Here is an 11490-nt window from a genome sequence, read left to right on the forward strand (position 1 = left end):
CCATCTACTGTCCGGAGAAGTCTGGCCAAAATTTCTGCAAATTAAGTTGGAGATTTTGGTCAGGATCACTGGTCAATACTGAGAAATACAGGCAGATACTTATGGTTGAACTAGATGGACTTTTTTCAACCTGACTAACTATGTAACTATGTTATCCATCATGCCATACCATCAGGGAGATGTGTGATTGGCCCCAATTTTATTCTGCAGCAGGACAACCACCTCAAACACACCCAATGTCATTAGGACTATCTTCAACATAATGAAGAATAAGGAGCCCTGGAAGTGATGGTTTGGCCCCCATAGAGCCCTGATATCAATTGAGATATCAAATTGATCATTGAGTCTGTCTGGGATGACACGAAGAGACAGAAGTATGTGAGGCAGCCTTCATCCAGAAGAAGATCTGTGGCTAGTTCTTCAAGATGTTTGGAACAACCTACCTGCCGAGTTCCTTCAAAAACTGTGTACACAAGCACTGTGTATAACTAGAAAAATTGATGCTGGTTTGAAGGCAAAGGGTAGTCACACCAAATATTGGTTTGATTTGGATCTCTCTTCTGTTCATATACTTTCCATTTTGTTATTTGAAACTATTAACACTTCTATTTCTGAAAGCATTCTTAATTAACAGCATTTTTCACACCTGCCAAAAACTTTTGCATGGTACTGTATACTGTATATATTTATCAGACAAGTTATCTGAATACATTTTTAACATTACTTGTAGCCCTTCTATATCCCTTTCATTAATAAGTTGCTTCCCTTTATCACTTATCCCCGTGTAAGTTGAGTATGGTTTTAAGGCTTACAAAAACTCTATAACAGGTTCCTGTGTAAATACCCATGCTTTTATTTATTTCTTTAGATATATTTATTTAAGTGTATTTTCACCAGCTCATGTATGAAAATAACAAAAAGTAATTTTAGCTAAATAAAAATGAGGAGCATTTCAGGAGGTAGGGGATTTTAAGGGGTGTGAGTCGGTATTCCCTCCCTGTGGCTATGACTATGCTGTTAGCAACTTTTTAAATAATTAAATTGTTCCAAAGTTACCCAAGTAGAGTAATGCCGCGTACACACGGTCGGAATTTCCGACAACAAATGTTCGATGGGAGCTTGTTGTCGGAAATTCCGACCGTGTGTAGGCTCCATCGGACATTTTCCATTGGAATTTCCGAAAAACAAAATTTGAAATCTGGATCTCAAATTTTCTGATAACAAAATCGGTTCTCGTAAAGTCCGAGCGTGTGTAGATAATTCCGACACACAAAATTCCACACATGCTCGGAATCAAGCAGAAGAGCCGCACTGGCTATTGAACTTCATTTTTCTCGGCTCGTCGTACGTGTTGTACGTCACCGCGCTCTTGACGTTCGGAATTTCCGACAACATTTGTGTGACCGTGTGTATGCAAGACAAGTTTGAGTCAATATCCGTCATAAAAAAAACATGGATTTTGTTATCGGAATGTGCGATCGTGTGTACGCAGCATATCAGTTTTTAAATATTGTTCTACAGACTTGCTTAGCTAGCTTTGAGGTATTTCATAGTTTGGACATCTTTGATGCCTTTATAAAAGTCTAAGGAGGAAGGTGGTGTTGCCTTCTTCCATTATAGAGCAGGTAATTAATTGTGTGCTTCTCTTAAGTGCATGGGTAATGAAAATGTTTAAGGTTTTGGGAAACTGGGGAAAGACCCAGGATATAGTGGACCAGGTTGAGATGTACAGTTTGTAGATGTTGATTCTCATGCCAAAACAATTGTAGCACTAGACATGTCCAGTACACATGGAACAAGCTGCCAGAGGGTTTGTTATGCCAGCAAGAGGCAAGTGTGTTGGGGTTAACTGAGTGCAAAAAAATGGAGGTGTGGTACCAATGTAATTATATTTTATATTAATTATCTTTATACATTGTGCATATTGAGGATTTGGTAGTGTTAATTCATCTTTTATCTTAGTCCTCTATGTCCAGTTGACAGGTTTCCCGAACATGTGCTCTAGCATTTGATATCGTTAATTATGCAGTCCTCATCCTCTTGAGTGTCTTACCTGCGTTGCTATTGGCAAAACAGATTTTTTTTATTTCCTCCATCTTCATAAACTCATTCTATGTTTTTTTTAAGCATTTGTTTATATTTAAGCAGAATCAAGCGATCAGAGCATGCTGATCATTGTCAATTATTCTTTATGAAGATGCAATGTTCTTATACAAAGGAGTAGAATGTGTACAGGTGTGCTTATAATGGACAATTATACAATTAGAATGAAAAGTTAGATTGTTGTGTCCAGCTCTTTTGTTAGCCCCTTTTGTTTCAGAACATTTATTTTGAATCAGATGTATTTTTTTATTTTTAGGAGTGTTCACAAAGTTCAGCTGAGGTGAATAAGTTTCCATAGGAAATAATGCAAGCTTAAATGATTAGAATAAAGATAGGCTGTGTTTGAATTCCCTCTTCAGCTTTCAATAACCAGAATAGTCTTGCACAAAAGATATGTGTTTGCACAGAGAATGCCCACTGTTTTTCTGAAGTTAAATAGGGACAGTGTCCCTAAAAGGGGAAATGGTAAATTTATAAAGTGTGTTGTATAAGTTTTTTGGAATTCCCTTGTTCCTCCTCACAACAAATGTTGGGTTAAGCCACATATTCATGTACCTATCAGGTACACAAATCTGTGGTATGAAGAGCTGTAGTATCCAAACCATGAGCACTCTGTCCTGAGTGCATGTTCAGCCCCTCCTAGCTAGGATGCTGATGATTCTGCATCTGACAGCATCATACCAACAGACAACTCATCCATGACTGCCAAGAATTTCCCCCGCTGAAAGTAAACAAATGGGGGTGCAGGTTAATGCCATTACCCAAATGTGACTGTTGTTATGTACTGTTGCTATAAAAGTTGGTACAGAGCTTTCATGAATTGGTACCATTTTAAAGCCCATATTCATTGGACCATACAGCTAGAAAAGTGTCATTACTTACCCATATCATTTTTTAAATAGCGATAGTGATTTAGAGGATGATGGCATCCTAAATAGGGATAGTGGTATTGAGAAGGATTGCATCAAAAATAGGGACAATGGTACTTGTTGTTTTTTCATGGGAGCAATTATCTCAAATAGGGACAGTGATACTGAGAGTGATTTCTTTTCAGATAGGTTCAATAGGGATACCTCCAAGAGGCGCTGTAAATTCAATACTTATTTGTACAGAGCAGTGAAGGGAAACTACCATTTCAAAAACTCACTGGCTGTATTTAGGGAGCTCGTAAACAAACAGGGCTACCCAGAAAGACTTTGAAAGCGTAAACCAAACAGAAGGGGCAACAGACCAGAATCATAAAAGAATCCAATTCATTTTAATAGTTTAGGTTTTAGGTTATGTATATATTTAATGTGATTTGAAAAGTAGTTCAGTCATGTTGAAGTCATATTTGTCATTTATACGTCTTACATTTTATGTAGTATTATCTGTGTTTATGTATGTTAAGTTAGCATGTCCACAATTAAGCTAGAAGGTCATTCTGGCCACAGGAGTGTACAGCCAATACTCTTTAAATATTTCTTATCAATCATTTGTTTTTCACAATGAAAAGTAATTTTGTAATTAAAAAGTTGCTCAGCTATTATTTTCTCCACAATGGAGTTTTGCCTCTTTGGCCAGGACTACCGCCACATAAGCATGTGGAGGTTCCAGGTTAAAGGTGATAGCAGGTGTGGTTATTGATCAAAATATTGATCAAAAGAGAGAAGATTGTATAGGAAATTTGTAAGTTCTATATATAATTGTATTTTATTTTGTATGTATTGCACACTGCACTCATTGTGCACACGACACTAATAATGTTTTCATTACATGTTTGCATTCTTTCGAGTCCTGATTAGAAATAGCCTGCCTATGTTACGCCCCTTGTTACCATAAAAGTACAATTGTAATATTAATGTGATACCTACGTAATCATATGTATAAAAACCTTCATCTGCGTCACAATAAACAGAACAGTTATTTTGGAAAGATGCTGAGTGCATCGTTTGTGTCTGTTTCCTACTGCAGTAGTTATTAATAACTTGGAACCACTAATCAATATGAGGAAAGGAGTTGCTTATCTATAAGGGCCCTTTCACACTGGGGCGGTTTGCAGGCACTATTGCGCTAATAATAGCGCCTGCAAACCGACCCGAAAGTGCCGCTGCTTTCATTCCAGTGTGAAAGCCCCGAGGGCTTTCACACTGGAGCGATGCGCTGGCAGGACGGGAAAAAAGTCCTGCTAGCAGCATTTTCGTAGCGGTGAAGGAGTGGAGTGAATACCACTCCTTTACCGCTCCTGCCCATTGAAATCAATGGGACGGCGCGGCTATACCGCCGGCAAACCGCCTCTGCAGAGGCGCTTTGCGGTGGTTTTTAACCATTTCTCGCCCGCTAGCGGGGGGTAAAACCGCCCCGCTAGCGGCCGCATACCGACGGTAAAGCGCCGCTTACAATAGCGGCACTTTACCGCCGCCGCCGCCACCCGCCCCAGTGTGAAACGGCCCTTAAATATTCAGAACAACAGTTAAACAACCAATGTGTTTCAGGGGCAAGATCCTCTCCCTTTATCAGGGCTTAATATGTAGTATGAACTTTACCTGGACTTAGAAAGACACTTTCTTATAACAATCTGTACAGGCAAAATCTCTTCCAGCTGTTCCTGTGTTAGTGACAGTAGCAGCAGTAGCCAGTTATTAATTGTGCCACTGCCAATAAGAAAGGAACTAGGAATTCTGACATTGATAACTGGCTACTGCTAATAACACAGACACAATTAATAGAATTTACCATAGTATAGCAAAGTGTCTTTTGAGTCCAGCTAAAGTTTTTATTAGACCTTACAGTATGTCCTGATGAAAGTGAAGGTTTTAAGTCCCCAAAATCCATTGGTTGTTATATTGTGAACCATTAAAGCGATTTGAACTTATTTATCATATTGGTCTACCTGTATGTTTTCAGTGGTGTTTCAATTAGGGAAATAATACCAACAGGGACCACATTTAAAATAAGGACAGTGATACAGTGATACTGAGAGGGTTGGCAATTAAAATAGGGATAGTTATTCAGAGGGGAGTAACTTCTCAAATAGGAAAAGTGTTTTTTTAATGGGAAAAGTGTTTCAAATGGGATACTGTTTCATATAGGAACAGCAGGGTATAAAATTTCAAATATAGACAGGATACACAGAGAGATACACAGAGAGATGGCAGACTACACTGTCTATAAAAGGGGAGGGTTATCATACCCTCTGGCAGGTGATGCAGTCTTTCTTAAGGCACAAAATCTGAGTACCAGTTGGTCTTCGAGAATAGTAAGGCAATCCGGGTCAGCCACGACAGGTAACAGGCTTCAGTTTTATAGCTGTTGCTCATGGGTAATTGGTTTGAAGACAGCACTAGCCACTTCAAAGGCTGGAGCTTAGATAGTCAGAGGACCTGCCCAGGGTCATTTCAGGTACTCTGGAAGTTCCGGCAAGGATTCTGTTAGAACCACTGGAAATACTGGCAGGATTTCTGGACATTCTGGGAAGGACTCTGCAAATACCATTGGAAGTACTGGCAGGTAGTCTGTGAATATCTTGGGAAGTACTGGCAGGGATACTGGAAGTCCTAGTAGCGATTCTGGATGTTTTGTAACAGGGAAGGATAGTAAAAGACAGTCAATTGCACTCTAAGATTTAAAAGACCCTCAAGATATTACTCTAAATATCAATGCATAATATCCCTTTCAAGGAAGGCTCAAAAACATATGGCGTGAATGAGGTGTGAGCTTATCGGTGTACAACATAGCACAGTAATGCCCTGTACACACGGTCAGACATTGATCGGACATTCTGACAACAAAATCCTAGGATTTTTTCCGACGGATGTTGGCTCAAACTTGCCTTGCATACACACGGTCGCACAAAGTTGTCGGAAAATCTGATCGTTCTGAACGCGGTGACGTAAAACACGTACGTCGGGACTATAAACGGGGCAGTAGCCAATAGCTTTCATCTCTTAATTTATTCTGAGCATGCGTGGCACTTTGTGTGTCGGATTTGTGTACACACAATCGGAATTTCCGACAACTGATTTTGTTGTCGGAAAATTTTATAGCAAGCTCTCCAACTTTGTGTGTCGTAAATTCCTATGGAAAATGTGTGATGGAGCCCACACACGGTCGGAATTTCCGACAACAAAGTCCTATCACACATTTTCCATCGGAAAATCCTATCGTGTGTACAGGGCATAACTGAGAATAAAACCAGATTTTAGCTCAAACCTTCTCATATGCAATTACAAAAATTGGTTCAACTCACTGTGTCAACTAGAAAAATACTTTATTTTGGTCTAGTAGTGAAAAGGTTGGCAAATAAAAATTGGTAGCACATCACACAAAAAGGAAAATCACTCATACCATTAAAAACCAATTGTCTGGCCATTAAGCTGGGAGGGGGCCTGTCACGGTCCTTCCATCTGTCCAGGGGCACGCGGCAGGGCTGCCCTCTCTCTCCAGCCTTATTTGCCATCGTGATGGAGCCACTTGCAGAGGCCCTTCGCACCTCTCCTCACGTTAAGGGGCTGCGGGTTGGCTGGCTGGAGGAGAGGGTCGCCCTGTACGCAGACGACCTCCTACTCTTCCTTAATGACGCGGGTCCATCACTCGAGGGAGCCCTGCAGGTCCTCAACTCCTTTTCCTCTGTCACGGGCCTCAGAGTCAACTGGACAAAATCTCTCCTGTTCCCCATCGACCCTGCGGCCCGTGACACAGCTCCCACTGACATCCCTCTTCAATGGGTCGAGAATTTTAAATATCTAGGGGTGGTGGTCCCCAGGCGGGCTTCTGACTACTTACCCCTAAATTTGTCCCCGGTAGTTCAGGAGACTCAGAAACGGCTGAAGTCATGGGAATCGTTGCCTCTTTCAATATTGGGACGCATAAATTTGTTTAAAATGAAAATACTCCCCAAATTCACGTACTTATTTCGCCACTCTCCACAGTGGATCCCTAAATCTTTTTTCATACATCTGCATCGCCTCCTCGCCTCTTTCATATGGGGATCCCAATCCCCTAGATACAGCTGGACCACACTGATACGCCCGACCTCCCAGGGTGGCTTGGCATGTCCGGATCTACACAAGTACTATCTAGCTGCCCAGCTGGTCACAGCTGCTTGGTGGTTCAATCCGGACATCTCCAACCCAGCTACCCAGGTCGAGGCGGCAGTGTTGGGATCCCTAGAGGCACTCAAATTTTTGCTCTTTCAAGGCCCTCGGGCCCCCTATCCACTGACACCCTCCATGCGCACCACGCTGCGTGCATGGGGGGCAGGTCTCAAAATTGAAAAATACCCTCAACAGGCAATCTCGCCCAATGCTCCCCTTTGGCTAAATCCAACCCTGAAGCACATCTATAAACTACCCGAGCCCCATGCCTGGACCAAATTTAACATAAAAACGGTGACACAGATTGTTTCCAATCAATCCCTAGTACCGCTCTCCAAACTGAACACCGATTTTAATATACCGCAGTCCTATTTTTTCAGATTCCTTCAACTCTCCCATGCCTTTGGCTGCCAATTCTCCAGCTCCCCTCCTCAACTAGTCCAATCTTCACTGGAAGGCCTTCTTCGGTCGGATTGTACAAAAAAACCCACTTCTCAATTATATTCACACCTGACTATCACCTCCCTCCCGACATTGGAAAAGCTAAGATCTAAATGGTCCCGTGACATCCCCGATTTTGACAGTGATGACTGGGATGATGTATGGGATTTCCCATTTAGCTCCCTGGTCTCTCTGAGAGATCGCCTGATCCAATTCAAAATAGTCCATCGGGCATATTTCACTCCTCATAGACTACACAAAATGAACCCTGACTCCCCTCCCGAATGTTGGAGATGTGGTGGAACTCCTGGGGACTTCACCCACATCTTCTGGACCTGTCCGGCAATTGTCGGCTACTGGCGGGAGATATTAGACTTTATCACACAAATCACCTCTGTGCCACTACAACCATCAATGTCAATCTGCATACTAGGCCTGACTGAACAACTAATTCCTACGGTGGCAGGACGCACACTGGTGGGATTGCTCCTGTTCTATGCCCGTAAAGCCATCGCCCTTAGTTGGCGCAAATCAACCCCCCCTCCTCTTTCTCTGTGGAAACAATTAATTAACAATAGCTTACCTCTGTATAAAGACACATATGACAACAGAGGCTGTCCCAACAAATACAACAAAGTCTGGTCTAAATGGCTGGCAGATCCCTCCACTGCTTCGGAGACCTCTCAGTAGATCCCAATCACGAAATAACCCCCAAGCGGGTGCCAGGTGTACACAATGAATGTATAATATGATACCATATCATGTACAAATATGCATAGCATCATCTAGCGACCCAGTGAACTGTGCCGGTATAACCATTATCATACTAATGTATTTCATGCCAGATATCTACATATGATGCGGTGATAGCGTGACTCCTACATATAAGACCAATGTATGTTTGAATGTTTGTTCTCTCTTTGTTTTTTCTCTTTGAAAATCAATAAAAAGATTTAAAAAAAAAAAAAATTGTCTACCTCAAACACATATATATGTTTGTGACCCCAGTGTGTCACTGAGTTTAATATACCCTGACCCCCTGGCTAGTGTTGCCAGTGGATGGGGATATATAATATATGCAGGGTTTAATATTGTGTTTGGATGGATAATCCTGCAAAGGAACAATTCAGTATGATCCCTTAATTCGATACTATGGTATCTGAGCCGCAGTACTTGGATATAACTATTAAAGAAAATAATGGATTAGGGTGAAGTGGAATATAACCAAACAAGGCTAATGTAATGCAGTGGTCCAGAGGAGGCCAGGTATTCAAGGTTCTGAAGATGCAAAAGTGTTGAGGATCAGCCAAGGGTCAGATGTTGTCTATTGTACCTCAGCAAATCTTCATGCTTTGACTCCCTCCCTCGCACTGTACAGTTAACCACACTGGTGGAGCACACAATGGTCTATGACCCTTCAGGCACAGTTCCAATCCAGAGATAATTGTAACCCATGAAGAACATGATATGAAAAAATGAAAGTCCCATATCCAAGAAAGTAAATTAAACTTATCAGATCGAATCATTTGTAAATCTCCTATGGTTGGTGGAGACAATGTCTAAGAGCCCTTGCACACTGGGGCGGTTTGCAGGCGCTATTGCGCTAATAATAGCGCCTGCAAACCGCCCCGAAAGTGCCGCTGCTGTCATCCCAGTGTGAAAGCCCCGAGGGCTTGCACACTGGAGCGATGCGCTGGCAGGACGGTAAAAAAAGTCCTGCCAGCAGCATCTTCGGTGTGTATACCGCTCCTTTACCGCTCCTGCCCATTGAAATCAATGGGACGGCGCGGCTATACTGCCGGCAATGTGCCTCTGCAGAGGCGCTTTGTGGTGGTATTTAACCCTTTCTCGGCCGCTAGCGGGGGTAAAACCGCCCCGCTAGCGGCCGCATACCGACGGTAAAACGCCGCTAATAATAGCGGCGTTTTACCGCCGACGCCGCCCCCCGCCCCAGTGTGCAAGGGCTCTAATGCAGGATATATTGCAGGGTAAATCTGTCCCATAGCGTGTTACTGAGTCATCAAGGAGAGGTGGACAATGGCAAGAATTCTGATCTGTTTCGTTGGTCTCAGCCATCTGCTTCAGAGGCTGGTGAGAATTTGATCTGCCAGTCAATGTTCTTATTTTTGCATTAACAATAATAAGGGAGGCCATATGTTAATTTTAACAAGCAATGTGACCATTTCAATTATTATATGTGGCAGTTGCATGGTATATGGTCTTGTGCGCTTTCAATCCCTTGTTTATTCTCTTTCAACCTGTACACAATATTTCTCCTTTCTGTAGGATGCACAGGATACATAAAACTTTTTTTTTTTGGGGGGGGCAGGTGTAGCACTCTTAGTTGGTAGCATACTTAGCTTTGTGTTTGGGAGGGGGGGCAGGTCGTATAATCCCATATAAATTGTCCCTGGCTATCAAAACACTGTACGTGACTGCTTACAGCCCTGATCTGCTTACTACAGATTCTGTTTGAGGCAAACAAGCAGAGGTTCTGCCTATTGAACACTACTGTATAAGCCTCATGCCCACTATGTCCATAAGCACTGATGAATGGAGATTAATGTTGTTAATTCTAGCAGAACTTGTCCTAGACAAGTCTATTTTAGACATGTGCACTACCAAAAAATTTGTTTGATTTAGTTTTCATTTCATTCATTTTTTTAATTTTTTTTTTAGTTTTATGGGTCATTCGTTATGATTGCAATTCGTGCATTCATAAATTCGTAAATTTGTAAGTTTGTAAATTCATAAGTTGTACATTCGTAAATTCGTACATTCGTAAATTAGAAAATTCAAAAATCCGAAAATTCGAAAATCTGAAATAGTTACTAACTATTAAATTATAGGTATTGTAATTTCCTTTCAAATTTGGCTGTTAGTGAACGTAACGAATACGAATTTATCCGAAGTTACCAATGATCCGAAATAACGAATGCCGCATCTAAACAAATGGAACAAAACAAATTAGTAATAAATAATAATACTTAAAAGTTTTTATTATTATTATTGTTCGTAACTTCGAATAAATTTGTATTTGTTACGTTCACTAACAGCCAAATTTGAAAGGAAATTACAATACCTATAATTTAATAGTTAGTAATAGTTAAGTTATTACTAGTAAATTATTATTTCAGTTTTCCGAATTTCCGAATTTACAAATTTACGAATTTACTAATTTACGATTGTACGAATGTACGAATTGAAGAATCTACGAATTTACAAATGTACGAATGTACGAATTTGCGAATGTATGAATTTACAAATTTTCGAATTTACAAATATTCGGAAAAATTCTTTAAACGGGTTTTCGTTAATCTGGATATTTCCGAATGAATGAATTTGTCGAAATTCGTTAAAAAACGAATTTGGAACTAAACGAATTGCACATGTCTAGTCTATTTATACCTTTTGTTATTAGACCCCAATTCCAATCTAATAAAATGCATCTAACCTATATAATTACTATAAAACAGTGTGTTATTTAATTGTAATAGAATCTTTCCATTTCAATCTGCAGCTGATATGACTTTCTAAAAAAATGCAGAAATGTAAACAATGGCAGACAAGCATTGTGCTCTGTATAGTGCAGAATCTGCTTGTGTGATTAGCTCCTTGCCTCGACCAGAAGATTGCACAGAGTGCAAAGTGAAATTTCAGGAAGCCATAGCTGTTTAGGATTGCTGCAGTGATCCTTTTCGATTTTTGAATAAATATACTTGCCTATAATGCATGTCTCTATTTCTTGAAAACAAGACTCGGCAGACTTTTAAGGCCACACAAAAATATGTGAAAACAGCATATGTTTATTATTCTGATATCTAAAGATGCTGGGATGCAGATTTTACAAATCTAAAATCTCCATGTAAAA

This window comes from Aquarana catesbeiana, linkage group LG02 (genome assembly GCF_042186555.1).
Source record: "Aquarana catesbeiana isolate 2022-GZ linkage group LG02, ASM4218655v1, whole genome shotgun sequence".
In the NCBI taxonomy this organism is placed as follows: domain Eukaryota; kingdom Metazoa; phylum Chordata; class Amphibia; order Anura; family Ranidae; genus Aquarana; species Aquarana catesbeiana.